Consider the following 20,191-nt stretch of genomic DNA (forward strand, 5'->3'; position numbering starts at 1 on the left):
GATGTTTCAGTTTATAAGTTTTCGATACTTTAATTTTTCAATTTTTTCAGTTTTAGATATTCCGATTTTTCATTCTTCGAATTGTTGGAATTTTTAAATTTTTGATTTTTCAATTTTACGATTATGACATCTCGGCTTTTCGATTTTTAAAATTTTTCAACTTTTCGATTTCCCAGTTTTTCAACATTTGAGTTTTGGGAACTTCTCAATTTTCGTATTTTTAAATTTACTTTTTAGATTTTTCGGTTGTTCAATTTTTCGATTCTTCAATTTTTAGATTTTTTCATTGTTAAATTTCTGTATTTTTGGAATTTTCAATTTTTAGCTTTTCGATTTCTCAAATTATTTTCGACTTCTCGACTTTTCGATTTGTCAATCTTTGGTTTTTCGATCCCTCGATGTTTCAGTTTTGAAGTTTTTCATTTTTCAATTTTTCGATATTTTAGTTTTTCAATATTTTAAATTTTAGATACATATTTCGATTTTTCAGTTCTTCAAATTGTTCGAATTTTCAGTTTTTCTAGATTTATCGGTATTCTGATTTTTCGAAAAGCATTTTTTCCCGTCGGCTATCTGTTTTAAATATACCGCGTGATCAAAAATTACAGAGTCTGTTGACAGAAGTTTTTGATATATTTCGAAAAATAGCACTATTTTGAAGTCATAAAACACACATTTAAAAAAAAGACTTTTAGACATTTAGATTAGTAATAAGACTTACAATATCTATGATGTAGATAATACATATTGTAAGATAAGTCTTTATGAAAAGTTGGTATTGTATAGCAGATTTTTGCAATACTTTGGAATAATATCATTTTTATAGAGAATTATGTCTATGAAAAGATCAAAAGATGCCTAATTATTATAAAATCGAAATAACCAGTGGTCCAACCTGTCGTTTCGTCACATGTAGCCGCACTCTAACTCGACCCTCGTCAATTCCCCCGGTGCATATCCGCATTTTTCTATGCAGCTGTCACACTTGACGGTCTCATCGGATGATGTTCTGCTCTACAAACTCCCCTGATTCAGATGTGCCGATTCGGTTTTGGTTTTCTCCTACGTTATGTCACTTCCTACATAAATTTTTCGAAAAAAAGACGTTCGCGCCCATAAATAAATCGTGTTTTGCCACCGCCGCGCACTGTTTTAGTTTTATTGCCGTTTCACCTTCGTTATTGTGCAAACAGTTGTACGAATAATGTACATATTTACATACGTTTGTTCAAACATTGTGTTATTAAAATTTTTATGACGGAGACGAAGACGAGGCTGAAAAATTTTGTTTACCCGAAAAAACGACGACGTAATTGTGCCTCGCCCATGTGAATAATGTCGCGTGGAAATAAATTTGTTTTGTTGGTATTGTTGAACTTTTGAAATGTATACACGCGGGCTTGTGTTACCGCGAGATATTGTGTAAGTCGGTGTTGTAAGCGAGAATTTATGGGGAATTTTGAGGATGGCTGGTTTGAGAGGCGATTTGCATAGGTGGGAGGAGTGGGCGGAAGTGGAGACGCCACTGGCGACTACCGAAAGTTATCGGATACCTGAAAAATGTTCATATCGAAGCTTAAATGGAACACGGGTTGCGATATCAAGAGATGTCGCAAGGTTTATGCGTGATCTGATACTGAGACGCGGTGGCGTTTTTGCGCAAGTGGGCGAAAGTTTAACGTGGCTTAAGTTCGAGATTAATTAATTATTAGTGGAAAGCCACATTTGAGAAACGGATATTGTTGTTGCACTTGATTTTTTATTCACAAAATTTGTCGAAGGTTATTTCAACAGAACTTTTGGCATAAAATGTCTTTCGAAAAATCGAAATATCGAGAAATTGAACAATCGCCAATTGAACAAATTGAGAAATGAAAAAATTTTAAAATTCGAAAAACGGAAATATAAAAAAACTGGAAAATCGAAATCCGAATAGTCGAAAAATTAAATATCGAAAAATTGAAAAATTTATTTTGATTTTAACTGCATTTGAAAAGGTCGCAATTTGTATTATACATATTTGTGTAATTTGAAAAAGAAATTAAAAGAAAAAAACAAAAATGATATTCCCTACAAATTAAAAAAATTAAGGCGGATTCATAACCAACAAATTTTTTGTAAAATTTTTAGATGACGTTATCTAAAAAAAAATTCGAAAAATCGAGAAATTGAACAATGAAAAAATCTAAAAACTGAAGAATCGAAAAATTGAACAACCGAAAAATCTAAAAATTAAATTTAAAAATACGAAAATCGAGAAGTTCCCAGAACTCCAATGTTGAAAAACTGGGAAACCGAAAATTCGAAAAATTTTAAGAATCGAAAAGCCAAGATGTCATATAATTGGAACACTAATAAATCGTAAAATTGAAAAATCAAAAATTTAAAAATTCCAACAATTCGAAGAACTGAAAAATCGGAAAATTTAAAATTTAAAAAATTGGAAAATCAAAGTATCGAAAACCTATGAATTGAAACATCCAGGAATCGAAAATCAAAAGATTGAGAAATCGACAAATCGAAAAATTGAAACTTCGAGAAATCGAACAATGAAAAAATCGAAACATCGAAATCTCGATAAATTGAAAAATCTAAAAACTGAATAATCGATAAATTGAACAACCGAAAAACAAAATCCGAAATATCGAGAAATCGAAAAATTGAGAAGTTCCCAAAACTGAAATGTTGAAAAACTGGGAAATCGAAAAGTTGAACAATTTTAAAACTCGAAACATTGATTTATCGATAAATCAAGAAAAACTGGAAATTCGAAAAATTTAAAAACCCATAAATTGAAAAATCTAAAAACAGAAGAATCGAAAAATTGAACAACTGAAAAACTAAATCCGAAGTCTCGAGAAATCGAAAGATTGAACAATCGAAACATCGAAAAATCTATATATTAAAATATCGAAAAACTGAAAAATCCGAAAATTGAAAAGTTTCCAAAACTGAAATGTTGAAAAAATGGGAAATCGAAAAACTGAGATGTCATAATCCAACCACTAATAAATCGTAAAATTGAAAAAACAAAAATTGAAAATCTAGATATAAAAGAGCTGAAAAATCGAAATTCTAAAATTTAAAATTTTTTAAAATTAAAATGTGGAAAAATCGAAAATCGAGAGGCGAAAAAGTCGAAAAATCGAAAACCGTCAAACGGAAAAATCGAAATATTGCGGAATTCAAAAACTGAATCTAAAAAATCGAAACATGAAAAGATCGAGAAATCGAAAAGTCGCAAAATTAAAAAATTTGAAAGAAAACAAATTGAACAGTAAAAAAATCGAAATATGTATCTAAAATTAAAAAAATTGAAACAAAGTTGAAATACGTATCGAAAAATTGAAAAATCTAAATAAATCAAAATCAAAAGCTAAAAATTGAAAAACTAAAAATGAAAAATCGAAAAATTGAACAACCGAAAAATCTAAAAATTAAATTTAAAAATACGAAAATCGAGAAGTTCCCAAAACTCCAACGTTGAAAAACTGGGAAATCGAAAATTCGAAAAATTTTAAGAATCGAAAAGCCGAGATGTCATATAATCGGAACACTAATAAATCGTAAAAATGAAAAAAACAAAAATGGAAAAATAAAAAATTTAAAAATTCCAACAATTCGAAGAACTGAAAAATCGGAAAATTTAAATTTTAAAAAATTGGAAAATCAAAGTATCGAAAACCTATGAATTGAAACATCCAGGAATCGAAAATCAAAAGATTGAGAAATCGAAAAGTCGTGAATCGAAATAGACCAAAATCGAAAAGCTGAAAATTGAACAATTTCAAATGAAAAAAAATCGACAAAAGAAAAATTGAAAATTCGAGAAATCGAACAATGAAAAAATCGAAACATCGAAATCTCGATACATTGAAATATCTAAAAACTGAATAATCGATAAATTGAACAACTGAAAAACAAAATCCTAAATATCGAGAAAACGAAAAATTGAGAAGTTCCCAAAACTGAAATGTTGAAAAACTGGGAAATCGAAAAGTTGAAAAATTTTAAAATTCGAAAAACCGAGATGTCATATAAATAATCGAAGATAAAACTGAAAAATTGAAAACCGTCAAATGGAAAAAATAGAAACATTGATTTATCGATAAATAAAAAAAAACTGGAAATTCGAAAAATTTGAAAACCCATAAATTGAAAAATCTAAAAACAGAAGAATCGAAAAATTGAACAACTGAAAAACTAAATCCGAAGTCACGAGAAATCGAAAGATTGAACAATCGAAACATCGAAAAATCGATATATTAAAATATCGAAAAATTGAAAAAACCGAAAATTGAAAAGTTTCCAAAACTGAAATGTTGAAAAATTGGGAAATCGAAAAACCGAGATGTCATAATCCAACCACTAATAAATCGTAAAATTGAAAAAACAACAATTGAAAATCTAGGTATAAAAGAGCTGAAAAATCGAAAATCGAGAGGCGAAAAAGTCGAAAAATCGAAAACCGTCAAATGGAAAAATCAAAACATTGCAGAATTCAAAAACTGAAACTGAAAATCGAAACATGAAAAGATCGAGAAATTGAAAAATTTGAAAGAAAACAAATTGAACAATAAAAAAAAATCGAAATATGTATCTAAAATTTAAAAAACTGAAACAAAGTTGAAATACCTATCGAAAAATTGAAAAAACAAAAATCTAAAATTTAGAAATTGAAAAGTCGAGAAGTTGAAAAATTGAAAAACTAAAAATGACAAATCGAAGAATTGAACAACCGAAAAATCTAAAAATTAAATTTAAGAATACGAAAATCGAGAAGTTCCCAGAACTCCAATGTTGAAAAACTGGGAAAACGAAAATTCGAAAAATTTTAAGAATCGAAAAGCCGAGATGTCATATAATCGGAACACTAATAAATCAAAAATTTAAACATTCCAACAATTCGAAGAACTGAAAAATCGGAAAATTTAAAAAATTGGAAAATCAAAGTATCGAAAACCTATGAATTAAAAGATCCAGGAATCGAAAATCAAAAGATTGAGAAATCGAAAAGTCGAGAATCGAAATAGGCCAAAATCGAAAAGCTAAAAATTGAACAATTTCATATGAAAAAAAAAATCGACAAATCGAAAAATTGAAAATTCGAGAAATCGAACAATGAAAAAATCGATAAATTGAAAAATCTAAAAACTGAATAATCGATAAATTGAACAACCGAAAAACAAAATCCGAAATATCGAGAAAACGAAAAATTGAGAAGTTCACAAAACTGAAATGTTGAAAAACTGGGAAATCGAAAAGTTGAAAAAATTTAAAAATCGAAAAACCGAGATGTCATATAATCGAAGATAAAACTGAAAAATCGAAAACCGTCAAATGGAAAAAGTCGAAACATTGATTTATCGATAAATCAAGAAAAACTGGAAATTCGAAAAATTTTAAAAACCCATAAATTGAAAAATCTAAGAACAGAAGAATAGAAAAATTGAACAACTGAAAAACTAAATCCGAAGTCTCGAGAAATCGAAAGATTGAACAATCGAAACATTAAAATATCGAAAAATTGAAAAAGCCGAAAATTGAAAAGTTTCCAAAACTGAAATGTTGAAAAATTGGGAAATCGAAAAACCGAGATGTCATAATCCAACCACTAATAAATCGTAAAATTGAAAATCTAGATATAAAAGAGCTGAAAAGTCGAAAAATCGAAAACCGTCAAATGGAAAAATCGAAACATTGCAGAATTCAAAAACTGAAACTGAAAATCGAAACATGAAAAGACTGAAAAATCGAAAAGTCGCAAAATTGAAAAATTTGAAAGAAAACAAATTGAACAATAAAAAAATCGAAATATGTATCTAAAATTTAAAAAATTGAAACAAAGTTGAAATTGAAAAATCAAAAATCTAAAATTTAGAAATTGAAAAGTCGATAAATCGAAAAATTGAAAAATCTCAAAACCGAAGAATCGAAATATTGAGAAATTGAACAATCTACAAATCGAACAAATTGAGAAATGAGAAAATTTGAAAATTCGAAAAACGGGGATATCAAAAAACTGGAAAATCGAAATCCGAATAGTCGAAAAATTAAATATCGAAAAATTGAAAAATTTATTTTGATTTTAACTGCATTTAAAAAGGTCTCAATTTGCATTGTATTTGTGTAATTTGAAAAAGAAATTAAAAAAAAAACAAAAATGATAATTCCTACAAATTAAAAAAATTATGGCGGATTCATAACCAACAAATTTAGGTGTATGTTATTTCATAAAATGTAAAATTTTTAGATGACGTCATCAAATTATTGGTGGAAACAAATTTTGATTAGCCTTTTATCATTGACATATTCCTAAAAAAAAAAAACTTGAGAACAATTACTGTCGTAGATTATCTGTGTAATCGAATCAAAAAGACGAGAGATGACAGAGAGAAACGGAGATCAATTTTTTTCATTCTCTAGGATTATGGATAGCTTACTCTCGAGAAGTAACAAATCAAAAGAAATTTAGTGTTTTGTTTTGTTGGGAATACTTTATTCTAGTTAAATTTCAGTTCATTTTCATTTTAACTTCGTTTTAAAAGGCCGCAATTTGCATTATATTTGTGTAATTTGAAAAGGATGATAACCCCAAATTAAACAAGTCACGGCGGATTCATAACCAACAAGTTAAGACTATGTTACTTTATAAAATTTAAATAACATTTACTATGCAAATTTTTTAGATGTCATCAAATTGTTAGTGGGGACAAATTTTGGTTAGCGGTTTATCATGGACATGATATTCCTAAAATACAAAAAAACCTGACAACAGTGCAATAGTTTCGGAAATTATCTGTCAAATAAAATTGACACAGACGACAGAGAGGCGGAAACTGAGGCCATGAAACGTCAAGAAAACATTTTAAAAGAAAATGAAAGGAAATATTTTATTGTAGTTTTGAAGTTTCGGTGCGACGTTGTCAAGTTATTCCAATTTTCTTGAATTTTTTTAACAACGTGGAAATTCAGAAAAAATCAGGGTTATTTTTGGCGTACAATAAGGTTAGTACAGTGTTTATAAAATATTCTAAGATATTAAAACTTTTAGAATTTTAGAATAATCGGGTATAATTTTATTGATATTACAATAAAGTTCGACTGTTCAAAGAATTCCCACTCAAAATCCAGAAAGAAGAATTCTTAAAACGGCGGTTCGACTATGGAAAACTATTGACTCAATTGCATTGTTATAAACACAAAACTTCTAATATTGACAGTGTAGTTGTTTTTAACTTTCGTCTCTATCTTTTATTCTAATTTTTAACACCTTTCAGTAAAACTTCATAAAATATCAAAATTGTTGAAGACTTAGTAAAACTTAACGGATGTTTTTTGGTTTTCATGAAAACTTGTTACAATTCATCAATAATCAACTCACGCATGTGTCAGTGGGGGCAAGTAGCGCATTTGTTGTGATGTAACGGTTTATTGGTACGTTTTTTGTTTTTTTAAATACAGTTACGTAACGAATGAAAGTGTCAGCATTTTTCTCGCTCAAATCACACCGTGATCGACGCTTTTGCAAACCTTAATTAAAAATGGCCACAAGAAAAACATTTTCATTAAAAAAATTACGCAATGCAATAGTCGCTAGTTTTATAAATTTTGTCATTTCTGGTGTCACTTATCACTTTGAAACCACTTCGCCTAAATTTTCGCGTTTTCTTGGCGCAATTAAAACGAAATGTTCTGATTAGTTTCCCCGACTTTCCCAAAATCGAACCACCCCTTCGGAACCCGTGTTCCACCACCTCGTCCCATCACGTTCTGCCCATAAATACCACGAGTAAACATTAAAGGGAGTGTCTCGTTGCGCCACAAAAATCAAATGAAATTGAGAAATACTCGTTTCCAGCGCTGCAATCTGTTGCACACACACACCGCACCACCTACGCTGGTTTTCCTCGCGTTGTTTTTCGCACTTTTTCGCACTCCACGCAAGAAGTCCGCCGCCACACTGCGCTCGCTACGATTTTCGCCGCCCCATCGTCTTCTCCGACGCAACGACGACGTCCGTCCGACGACTACTCAACAGCGGCGCGTCGCAATGCAATCCTGTTTCCAAACAAAACCGGCAACGTATATTGTACCTTTCACTTGCGATTATGAGGTACGGCTACGACCGACAATGTCGCCGTGCATCGACACACTGTTTTCGTATTCCTGCGGAGCTTACGCCGACGTGGGCCCAGTCGAATTCATTCAGCATGATACATCAATCGAGTGTGTGATTGAAATGTTAATCGGGTGGTGCACGGCGAGGATTCGATTGGTCGTTGGGCGAAGGATGGGTCCTTTGTTCTTCGAGGAGGATATTAAAAATCGAACGGTTTCGCCTACGCTGGGACGTTTGATCTATCGGCGGGAGCGATTAATTAAATGGGAGCTGCGTGTTGGGTGCCGTAATTAAAAGTTAATCACTGGTATTACGAATTACGTGAATAGAAACACGCGAAAATGTGGCAGGAATCAAGGACGAGGTGCGTTGTTGAAGCGCTACAATGGAAACGTGGCGTTGAAGACGGATTAAATTAATATCTGCATATTATGTGTTTGAGTGGGGTCGATTTATTTTCTAGCTTTTCTTCACATAAACATTTTCTTTTAATCTAAAAGTGCTGGAATGGAATCCTTTTGACAATTCATAGTCTGTAAAATGCGAAACGTCGGTCCTCCGTTTATGCGAAACAGTTTATAAGTAAATTTTAATTGCTCGACTTAAGAGTTATCAATTGGCAAATAGGATCTTTTCTGGATATCTTTTTTTTTTCTGAGCTAAAGACGTTGTCGGTCAACGAAATTGTTTTCTTGTACATACCTACTTGTATTCTAATCATTTAAATACCGTTGTTATTTTTTACGATGATTGAGAAAACATCTGTAAATTTTTTCTATCAATCTGAATACAAAAAACATCCACATTATAAAAAATGCTTTTGCTCAAACTAGACAAAAAACTGATAGTTTGCAAATTTTATCATCCTATACATATCAATAAGTTAAAAAATTTTGTAAGTTCATCAAGACAAAATAGGTGAAAAGTTTTGAGCAAAACTCCAGAGCTCGATATTTAAATGTAGCGTCCCTTTTTTAGTTCTCAAGCATAATTTTAAATTTTAGATTTTTCAATTTTTCGATAAAATTTTTCAAATTTTCAGCGAGAATTCAATGTTTCGATTTTTTTATTGTTCATTTTTTCTTTCCAATTTTTCAATTTTGCGATTTTTCGATTTCTCGATCTTTTCATGTTTCGATTTTCGGTTTCAGTTTTTGAATTTTTCAATGTTTCGATTTTTCCATTTCGGGGTTTTCAATTTTTGGACTTTTTCGCTTCTCGATTTTTCGATTTTGCGATTTTAAAATTTTTCGAAATTTAAATTTTAGATTTTCAATTTTTTCTATTTTTCAATTTTTCGAATTTTTCAATTTTTGGTTTTTCAATTTTTCGATTTATTGGTGTTTCCATCATATGACATCTCGGTTTTTCGATTTTTAAAATTTTTCGACTTTTCGATTTCTCAGTTCTTCAGCATTTTAGTTTTGGAAACTTCTCAATTTTTGGATTTTTTAAGTTTTCCGATATTTTAATTTTTCGCTTTTTTGATGTTTCGATTGCCCAAACTTTCGATTTGTCGACATTTCGGATTTAGATTTTTCGGTTGTTCAATTTTTCGAGTTTTAAATTTTTGATTTTTTAATTTTTCGGTTCTTAAATTTTTTGAATTTTCAGCTTTTCTCGATCTATCGAGTATTCAATGTTTCAATTTTTTTATAGTTTTTTTTAATTTGTCAATTTTGTGACTTTTCGATTTCTCGATCTTTTCATGTTTCGATTTTCAGTTTCAGATTTTGAATTTTTCAGCGTTTCGATTTTTCCATTTCGCGGTTTTCGATTTTTGCACTTTTTCGCTTCTCGATTTTTGGATATTCCGATTTTTAAATTTTATATTTTGAAATTTTGAAAATTTTCAGCTTTTATATTTCGATTTTTCAATTTTTAAAATTTCTCGACTTTGCGATTTCTCAGTTTTTCAACATTTTAGTTTTGGAAAGTTTTCAATTTTTGGATATTTCAATTTTTCCATATTTTAATTTTTCGCTTTTTCGATGTTTCGATTGCCCAAACTTTCGATTTCTCGACATTTCGGATTTAGAATTATCGGTTGTTCAATTTTTCGAGTTTTAAAATTCAAAACTTCAGACCTCCATCTTTAAATAAATATAGTGGCCCTGGAAAATTTTATATGTGAAGTTTTTTACTTCCCGAGCGCAATTTTAAATTTTTGATTTTTCAATTTTTCGGTTATTAAATTTTTGGAATTTTCAGTTTCTCTCGATTTATCGAGAATTCACTGTTTCGATTTTTGTTGTTCTTTTTTTTTAATTTTTCAATTTTGTGACGTTTCGATTTCTCGATCTTCTCATGTTTCGATTTTCAGTTTCAGATTTTGAATTTTTCAGTGTTTCGATTTTTCCATTTCGTGGTTTTCGATTTTTGAACTTTTTCGCTTCTCGATTTTTCGATATTCCGACTTTTAAATTTTATATTTTGAAATTTAGAAAGTTTTCAGCTTTTATATTTCCATTTTTCAATTTTTCGATTTTACGATTTATTGGTGCTTCGATTATGACATCTCGGTTTTTCAATTTTTAAAATTTTTCGACTGCGATTTCTCAGTTTTTCAACATTTTAATTTTGGAAAGTTTTCAATTTTTGGATTTTTCAATTTTTCCATATTTTAATTTTTCGCTTTTTCGATGTTTCGATGCCCAAACTTTCGATTTCTCGACATTTCGTATTTAGAATTTTCGGTTGTTCAATTGTTCGAGTTTTAAAATTCAAAACTCCAGACCTCCACCATAAATACAGTGGCGCTGGAAAATTTTATATGTGAGGTTTTTTAGTTCCCGAGCGCAATTTAAAATTTTTGACTTTTCAATTTTTCGGTTATTAAATTTTTGGAATTTTCAGTTTTTCTCGATTTATCGAGAATTCACTGTTTCAATGTTTTTTGTTCTTTTTTTTTTTAATTTTTCAATTTTGTGACTCCGATTTCTCGATCTTTTCATGTTTCGATTTTCAGTTCCAGATTTTGAATTTTTCAATGTTCCGATTTTCCATTTTGCGCTTTTCAATTCTTGAACTTTTTCGCTTCTAGACTTTATTATTGTATGATTTTGAAATTTTATATTTTGAAATTTTGAAATTTTTCAGCTTTTATATTTCGATTTTTCAATTTTTTGATTTTACGATTTATTGGTGTTTCGATTATGCATCTCGACTTTCCATTTTTAAATTTTTCGAATTTTCAGTTTTTCCCGACTTATCAAGAACTCAATGTTTCGATTTTTTATTGTTAGTTTTTTTTTCTTTTAAATATTTCAATTTTGCGACTTTCGATTTCTCGATCTTTTCATGTTTCAATTTTCAGTTTCAGTTTTTGAATTTTTCAATGCTTCGATTTTTCCATTTAACGGTGTTCGATTTTTCGACTTTCTCGCTTCTAGATTTTTAAATTTTAGATATTTAAATTTTTCTATTTTTCAATATCTTATTTTTTTAATTTTCGATTTTTCAACTCTTTTATATATCGATTTTTCAATTTTTCGATTTTACGATTTATTAGTGTTTCGATTATGACATCTCGGTTTTTGGATTTTAAAAATTTTTCGACTTTTCGATTTCTCAGTTTTCAACATTTTAGTTGTGGAAACTTTTGGATTTTTCAATGTTTCGATTTTTTGTTTTTTTTTTTAATTTTTCAATTTTGTGACTTTTCGATTTCTCGATCTTTTCATGTTTCGATTTTCAGTTCCAGATTTTGAATTTTTAATGTTCCAATTTTTCATTTCGCGGTTTTCGATTTTTGAACTTTTTCGCTTCTGGATTTTTCGATTTTCCGATTTTTAAATTTTATATTTTGAAATTTTGACATTTTTAGATGTATGTTGTGATAACGTCATCTCCAAATTTTACTTACTTTATATACACTGGGTGATTAAAAAATCGTGCACTAAGTTCACGAGCCCAAGTTTGAGAAAAATCATTAAAAAATTCCAACCGTTAATTTGGCGTTTACTTACAAAAACAAAATATCGATTTGGACAGATGGATTAAAAAAGGTAAAAAATTAGCCCCTGTTATCAGATTCATTATAATTTGTTTTGTTTTTTTCTAATATTAATTATTAAATTATTTTGAATAATGAAATTCCAATCGATTTCAGTAAGTAGAGACTTAAAATATAGTCAAATATCTACAAAAAAAGAAAATAACTTTGAACGCCTGTCTTCTACACTTGGGCCCAAGGATATTTTAAGTGTTGTTTTTAAGCTGTAACACACAAATTAATTTTTGTTTGACTGAAACACCCTATATATTTTTATATATTCTCGTTAGCCTCTTTCTAGGATTTATAACCACAGTTTATTTTTGAAATTACGATGCAACGTTGCCACGTTATTCCAATTTTCTTGAAATTTTTTGGCAACAAAAAAATGGCAATAGGGTAATTTTTTAAATCTTTATCACAATATTTTGTGGAAGGATAAAGAAAAGTACGTGTTTTCTAGTGGTATCAATTAAATCAAATTTTAATTTTAAGATACAGAGTTTTTGTAAAAATAACTAAAACTTTACAATTTTCAAATATCGATATTTCAATTTTTTCAAATAGAACAATTTGTATTCTTACTCTATGTTTTATTCTTATTCTTCTAATATGTTGTAGTATCTCTTAAAAAAGTACAAAAGTACCTTTACTATCAGCTTCAAATACAGAAAATGCTCGACGAAAAAGAAAGGAAACAAAAACAGAATTCAAAAAAATGAGATATCGCTATTGGAAAATTATAGTAATTTTTCTGATGAACACTCTGTATATGAAACTGAATTTCATTTAAACCTCAACAACGCCCATACTTTTATTTATTTCTCCACAAAATATTTTAACAAAGATTTCAAAAATATTCCTTTTGTGATTTTTTTTGTGAAGCCTTCCAGTGCTAAAAATCCAAGAAAATTGGGATAACGTGGCAACGTCGCATTACAATTTAAAAAATAAACTGTCATTGCAAAACATGAAGACGTCAATCAAAATATCTAATATTTATATCGGGTGTTTTTTAAGTATAGTCTGTACAACTTTGGAATGTAACTTTTTTCTGTTGTGACTCAGCCTGTATATAAAATCATTACGTAAAGACCAGAATCTACAATCATCAAATCTGGTTAATCTATGTACAACACCCTATATATTTTTGCACGTCTAGATTGGTCTCTTCTTAGCTTTTACAAATGTACTTTAGTTTTGAAATTGTGATTTTTTGAAATTGAAAAGTCGACAAAAACAGTTTTTGTATTTTAATGTTTTTAGTCGTTCTCTGAATATTTTGGTACCCATAGAAAAAAATAAAAATCACCGAAACTATCTACCTTAAGTAATAAAAACTTAACTAAGAAGAAAACAAAAAACCAGAGGAAGTTGCAGTAATAAAATACAGGATATCCTATCTAGATAAGTAAGCTTAGTTAATTTTTAGTAAAGGTCATTTAAATTCAATAAAATAACATCCTGTACTTATGGTTTATGAATCTACCTTGTTTTTGTTTATTATTAATATATTTTAAACTGTTTAATCCGTCTGGTTTTGCGCGCTCGCTTCGCAGAGGATCCATGCTGGGCTGGAGATTTTTTTTTTAATGATCAAATCAAGAAGGATGTCCTTGCTAAAATCTTGACAACGTCACAACAAAATTATGTTATGTAAAAATCAGTTGAAAGACACGCATCACATGCTTCTTTAAAATTGTAGTTTAACAGCCCACACATAGCTCTATTTTAACTTGTACTGGTTATCATTAAAAAAGAAAATAAAATCCGCATTTGTTCGATTGTACTGTAACGATGGAAGTTCCGTCTACATAACCTTGCCCCAATTTTGTCATAAAGTCTCTATATACTATTTTTTATTGGTAGAACAAAGCGTTTAAAAAATGCAGCACTGCATAAAAATATTTGTAAAGTAATTGAGATAAAAATCAAGACGGATTCATAAACCACAAGTACAGGAATGTGTAGGCTGCGCTCGGGAAGTAAAAATTTCAAGAAAACAGACCAATCAGGGCATGCAAAAATATTTAGGTAGTTCCATTTCCATATCGAGGACAGTGGGTATTTACCTGCCCATATACGAATGAAATTATACACGAAATAAATTATATCTATCCATTATCGTGCAATATTTTGAATTTTCATGAACAATTGACGTCAAAAGGGCAATTAAAAGTAAGTAAAAATAACGCTAATTTTTTGTTAAAACTCTACAACGTTGTCAAGTGTATTTACGACCTTAAGTGAGACACTGGCGGGCCTTAAGATAAAAATTTGTAAAAAACATACCGCAAGGATAATCAATAACCACCAATGCAGCGATTTCGATCAAAATATGCGCATATATATGCATAAAATAAGTACAAGATGTGTGTGATTTTGTAAATAAATCCTATAAATATTTACATTAATTACATTAAAATTTAACTTTAATTTAAAAAATAGTCACTCACATGATTAAATCCATATTTGATTATTCAAAGACTCTATAAACATTATATAAAATAGGTAAAGCCACATTTTGTTCTCTAGAAAATAAAGTACATTTCCAACATTTAATGTTACCTTTTTATTAAAAAAATATCCAAGGACAATAAATAGAAAACCTACCTTTCTACCATTTGGAATCTTTTAGCTACGCCACTATAAAATGGCGTGACGGTTTAATAAAAGAAATCGCGGCTCTCCGAATTTGCTAAAAACCATTGCAACGAATACAAATGTTCTTGTTCTACCAAATAAACAACAAAAAAGGCGAATGGGAACACGAATGGCCTTTAAATCGCAATTTTACGTCTCTTTCTGGAAGCCAAGGAATACCGTGCTTTTACTTTAATTCGCTCGCAATCTTGGCCAAAAAAGCCATATAACTTATGACTTTCCAACCTGACAATTATTAAAATTAAACTTTAGTCGATATTTTTACACCATATCGTTAAGAACAATTTCTCTCGCTTGTTCAGCACAAACATTTTAAACATAAAGTAACTTTCAAATTTTCGGTACACAATTAGGCCACAAGTCGAGCAGGTTCGACTGTATTGCCGTAATTTCGGCGGTTCCTTATTTAATCTGCTTGCTCGCAAGTGACAGTTGTTCCCATGTAGGCTTAAATAATCAACTAACCGTATAAAACAATTTAATTTTCTGCATGCATTAATCCAAACCGTCATGCAATCAGCGGGAGGCCACTTTTCAACTGTGTAAATATTAAACGGACATAATTACAGAAGGACCGTGGGCTTTAAACGACAAGAATTTCATCAATAGACCATATTGTGTGATGTTAACCTGTGCGTTTAATTATTAAGGTGTGATTAAACATTCTCGGTGAAATTACGCCGGCTCGTAACAAACAGCGTAAACACTGGAGTTAATGAAACTTGCAGCAAACTTCAGACTGTAACCACGTTAAGCAAAAATAACCACGCGAAGAAATAATATTAAATATTTCAAAAAGTTAACCAATTAGGTGACACTTCGAAAACGCGGTTATTTATAGAACCAAAGATTCACCACAAAACGGGAAGTTCAAACCGCATTCTCCATCTTGTGATTTCTAGTTCCGGTGGTAAATGAGTTTTGGCCTATTTTTATTTACATAATTGGAGCCTTGGAGATTTTAACAATATTTTACTGCTCGATTTCGAACTCCCCTCGGTCTTATCGTACTACTACTAAATTTTTCAGTTTTTCGATTTTTCAACTTTCGAATTTTTCAATTTCTCGTTTTTTTTTCACATTTCGATTTCTCGATTTTTCATTTTTTTGGCTTTTTATTGGTCTTTTTCTTGGGGCTTTTTTCCGTCGTATTTTTTTGCCATTTTTTGGATTTGTTTATCAATTTTTTTACCATTCTTTTCTAACCCTCTATTTTTGCCATTGTTCAATTTTGTACTCTTTGATTTTTCCATTTCTCAATTTCTTTGTTTTCAGTTTTTCATTTTTTCGATTCTTCAATTACTCGAACCCTCAAATTTTCAATTTCTCGATTTTTTCATTTTAGAAGTAAATTGAATTTTTGACGTTTCTAAATTATTTTAAATTTTTGGATGTTGCAATTACTCGATTAATTGATTTTTTGGTTTTTCGACTTCTCGATTTCTCGATTTTTCGATTTTTCCAGTTTTGAAGCTTTTTGTGAATGTCGGCTTTTTGATATTTCGATTTTTCGATTTTTGTTCGATTTTTAGATTTTTCAATACATATTTTGTAGCTGGTTCAGTGAGCCGAAACTCTTTTATTGATAACAATATATATATATACAATCTCAGGGGTTATTAACAAGTTATTGCACACAAAATAATCCGTAAACACAAAAGTCGTTACACAGGAAAAATAGTCCTTAAACGCGAAAATAGTCCTTGAGCACGAAAACACGAAAGTAGTCTTTGAACACGAAAACACGAAAGTAGTCTTTGAACACGAAAACACGAAAGTCTTTGCACACCGACACTAAACAAACGCGATTCGTCGACCCGGTGGGACCCCTCTGGATGCGCCACTGGATGTTTGACTAACGCGATTTGTAGACCCGGTGGGACCCCTCTGGATGCGCCACTGGATGCTTAACTCGTCCAAGAAGCTGTTCACTCCCGACCACCAAGACCCCTAGGATGCAAGGCGATGCTGAGATGAACAAAATGCTATCGAGCTTTAGAATACTCTAGCATGTACTTCTTGTTGATTTCAGATGATTTCAAGAGCTTCTTTATAGGGTAGACGGGCGGAAGTGGTGCGAGGGTGTTAGCCGATAGCGCTGCCTTGGGGTGAATTCAGGTAGTGCCTGAGGGTAAATGGTACTGCCTGGGGGGATGCCTGATGCGTGGGTGCGCTAGAGGGCGTTATGAGTATTGTTCGTGTCGCCGGGATGAAAACAGGCAACTAGCGGGGTGCGCAATGCAGGGATGCGCGAGAGGGCGCAGGGGTTATCATTCGTGTTGTCGGGTGAAAACAGACAGCTGGCTGGGGTGCCAGATGTGTGGGCGTGCCAAAAGGAGCAGTTGAACCGAACTTTGTTACAATTTCAATTTTTGGATTTTCATTTTATTTTTCCGATTTTTCAATTTTTCGAGTTTTTGACCTTTCAACGTCCCGATTTTTAAATTTTTTGGCGTTGTTTGGCGCCGTTTTTGTTCTTTTTTTATTTTTTCGATCCTTTTTTTGTGCCATGTTTCTGCATCTTTTTATCAAATTTTTTGTAACCCTCTATTTTTGTTGACTATTTTTGGCATTGTTCAATTTTGTATTTTTTAATTTTTCAATTTCTCGACCTATCGATTTCTGGATTTTTGTTCGATTCTTCAATGTGTATCTCCGATTTTTAGATTTTTCAACATTTCGATTTTTCGACTTTTTGTGCCATTTCTTGAACCTTTGGATCAATTTTTTGACACCCTCCCCCACCCCCCCTTTGTCGACTGTTTTTGTCCCTTTTTCACCTTGTCTTTGTTGTTTTTTCGCATTTTTTTTTACATTTTCGTGGCTTTGTAGTCGCCTTTTTTTTACCCGATTTTGTGGCTTTGTTTTGCGTTTTTTTCGCGATTCTTGTGGTTTTGGTTTCTTCTTTTTTCGACGCTTTATGGAACCTTTTTTATCACGATTTTTTGATGGGCTTTTTATGCCTTTTTATATCTGCTTTTTCATGCTCTTCACCGATTTTAATTGCTTTTAATTATTTTAATCGTTATTTCTTTTCAAATTTTCAGTGTTGGTTTTTCTCGCCATCTTTTTTGGTTGTTTTTTGTGGATTTTCAGTCGCTTTTTTGGATTTTTTTTTATCGTATTTTTTCGTCATTTTTGTGACTTTTTTGGTTATCTTTATTGTCGCTTCTTTCCCCCCTTTTTGACGCTTTTTTTTTGCTACGTTTTTCGCCTTTTTGGTGTTTTTTGTGGTTTTGGTCTCCTTTACCTTCCTTTTTGACGACCTTTTCCCCTTTTTTATATGCGATTTTTTGTGAAATTTTGACGCCTTTTTTTTGTCTCTTTTCTCCTTTTTTAATCGATTTTTTATGGCCTGTTTTCTATTCTTTTTCCCTTGTTTTTATAACCCTCCCTCCCCAACCCTTCTTTAGTGACGTTTCTTTTTCTATCGTCTTTTTGTCATCTTTTTTTGTGGCCCTTTTTTGGGTCCTTTTTGTTGTCCCTTTTTTTAATCTTTTTTTTTGGGTATTGTAACCCTTTCCGGTCGCTTTCAGTGGCTAGTTATAGTCTTCTTTCGAGTGGGAATAGAAAATTATAGAATCTAGAGAGTAGAGTAAAAAATAAGCGCTAATTGTAACTTTTTTGTTATATTATCGCGGATTAGAAATCTCGCTAAAATTCGGATTGAAAATGAATTTCAAATGTCTTTGGCTAATTTTCGAAAATGGTTGAAAATGGTCGAAATTTTTAAAAGCGTCAAAACCAGTCATCTTATCAAATGCTAGCCCCACCCACCCACCCTTTATTTTCTTAGAAGAGTAGATCATTTACCAAAATCAGTCTTATCGTAGCGAGTATACCAGATTTTTCAGTTTTTCGGTTTTTCAACTTTTAAATTTTTCATTTTTTCGCTTTTTAAATTTTCAATTTTTTGACCTGGCTTCTAATTTTTGATCTCTCTGGGCAACTGAAAAAAACTTTTGATATTTTAATTGTACAATTTTGGCAGTTTTCCGATTTCTCAGTTTTCGATTTATTGATTTTTTTAATTTTTCGATTTTTGAATTTTGTGATAGCGCCATCGAGTTTTTGGCGGAACTAAAAAGTAAATTTTTATCTGCGATTACATGTTTAGCGTAACTTTAACACATTTGAAAATTTAATGTTTTGATTTTTCGATTTTTCAACTTTCGAATTTTCAATTTTTCAATTTTAAAATTTTCAATTTTTCGATCTTTCAATGTTAAAATGTTTTGATTTTAGAATATATCATTAGCTTATTTAATTTACTGTGAGATGAGAATTTAATTTTAGCAAGTGGTAAAATCTAAGATTAAAGAAACATTTCAAAATTGCCCACTCCAATTTCTTTATGGTCAGTCATTTTATTGGACGAAAAGTGGATTTTATATTAATAAATCCCGAAATCCAGACAAAGGTACTCTGAGATGAAAAAATCTACCATTAAAAAAACCTTCAAAATGGTCCCGTCCACTCATCCCGTTTTCTTTTTTAATCACTCATTTAATTGGACGAAAGGTGGTTTTTACATTGATAAATAGTGGAATCTAGACACTAAAGTTAAAACTAACCCCTCCCCCTCTGCTTTTGAATAATTCAAAAATCAAAAGACTGGAATTAAAGACTGCAAAATTGTCAAACAAATTATCAAATGAAATATTCAAAAGTTGGAATTTCGAATACGATTTTACAAGGTTTGCTTTTTTTTCAATTTTTCGGTACTATTTCAATTTTTCATTTTCTAATTACATATACAGTTGTACAATTTTCCGTTTTCTCATTAATCCGATTTTTCAATTTATAAGCAAATATATTTTGATTACAAATTTATCATGCTTATCATATTGCAAAACATTGTTTTATAATTTTGATTTTTTTTTCAAAAATCTCAACACGCAGAAAAGAATCGACGATCCACTGAAAGTCCGCGCTATCTGCGGTTCGACATTCGTGCGAACAACCGACGAAATCACCTCGAGCAACGTTTTAATCTAAAATTAAACACCACTAAATTTTGTACAGTTTCAGGAAGCAGGAAATTCATGTAAAACAAATTTGCGTGATAAAATCATTTAATAACGAGGAAAAAAGCACGCTCTCGACTCACGAAGAAAGCTCATTTTCAAAGTTTGTGAAAGTCAGTTGCAGTTTTTTCATTAATAAAAGCGCCGCTCGTCGTTTTTGTGTGAAAAGTCGATAAGGCGCCCATAACCGTATGTCCATTTGAGTTTACGCTGACGTTATTATACTTGAGACCCGTATCAATTGTTAGCGTTTGATGGTCGCTCCAACAAAAAAGGAACAATAGCGCCTTCGCAAATCACGAGTTTTTCACCTTTGGGTCTAGGGAGTGCCAACGAATGTTGTGATTATCAATTGGACACGTTCTTTCCGTAACGATTAATTCA

At 30.7% G+C, this 20,191-nt stretch overlaps 1 protein-coding gene across 5 annotated transcripts in view; it reads right to left on the bottom strand.

Annotated features, from left to right (window-relative positions):
- The window catches only part of LOC135133488 (serine/threonine-protein kinase 26-like), a 147,562-nt gene that overhangs the window by 55,628 nt on the left and 71,743 nt on the right, over positions 1-20,191 (bottom strand). For 2 of the 5 annotated variants that reach the window (XM_064061921.1, XM_064061919.1), the window contains exon 1: positions 7,900-8,148. The exons of 1 other annotated variant lie outside the window; for it this stretch is intronic. The gene's annotated coding sequence lies outside the window, so the exon portion shown is untranslated. Of the gene's footprint in view, positions 1-7,851; positions 8,149-20,191 lie in introns of those variants that run through there. 2 more of the 5 variants (XM_064061922.1, XM_064061920.1) reach the window with 1 other exon arrangement.

The sequence above is a fragment of the Zophobas morio genome, unplaced genomic scaffold, assembly GCF_036711695.1.
Source record: "Zophobas morio isolate AGI-343-1 ecotype UQ-CSIRO unplaced genomic scaffold, CSIRO_AGI_Zmor_V1 ptg000022l, whole genome shotgun sequence".
Taxonomy (NCBI): domain Eukaryota; kingdom Metazoa; phylum Arthropoda; class Insecta; order Coleoptera; family Tenebrionidae; genus Zophobas; species Zophobas morio.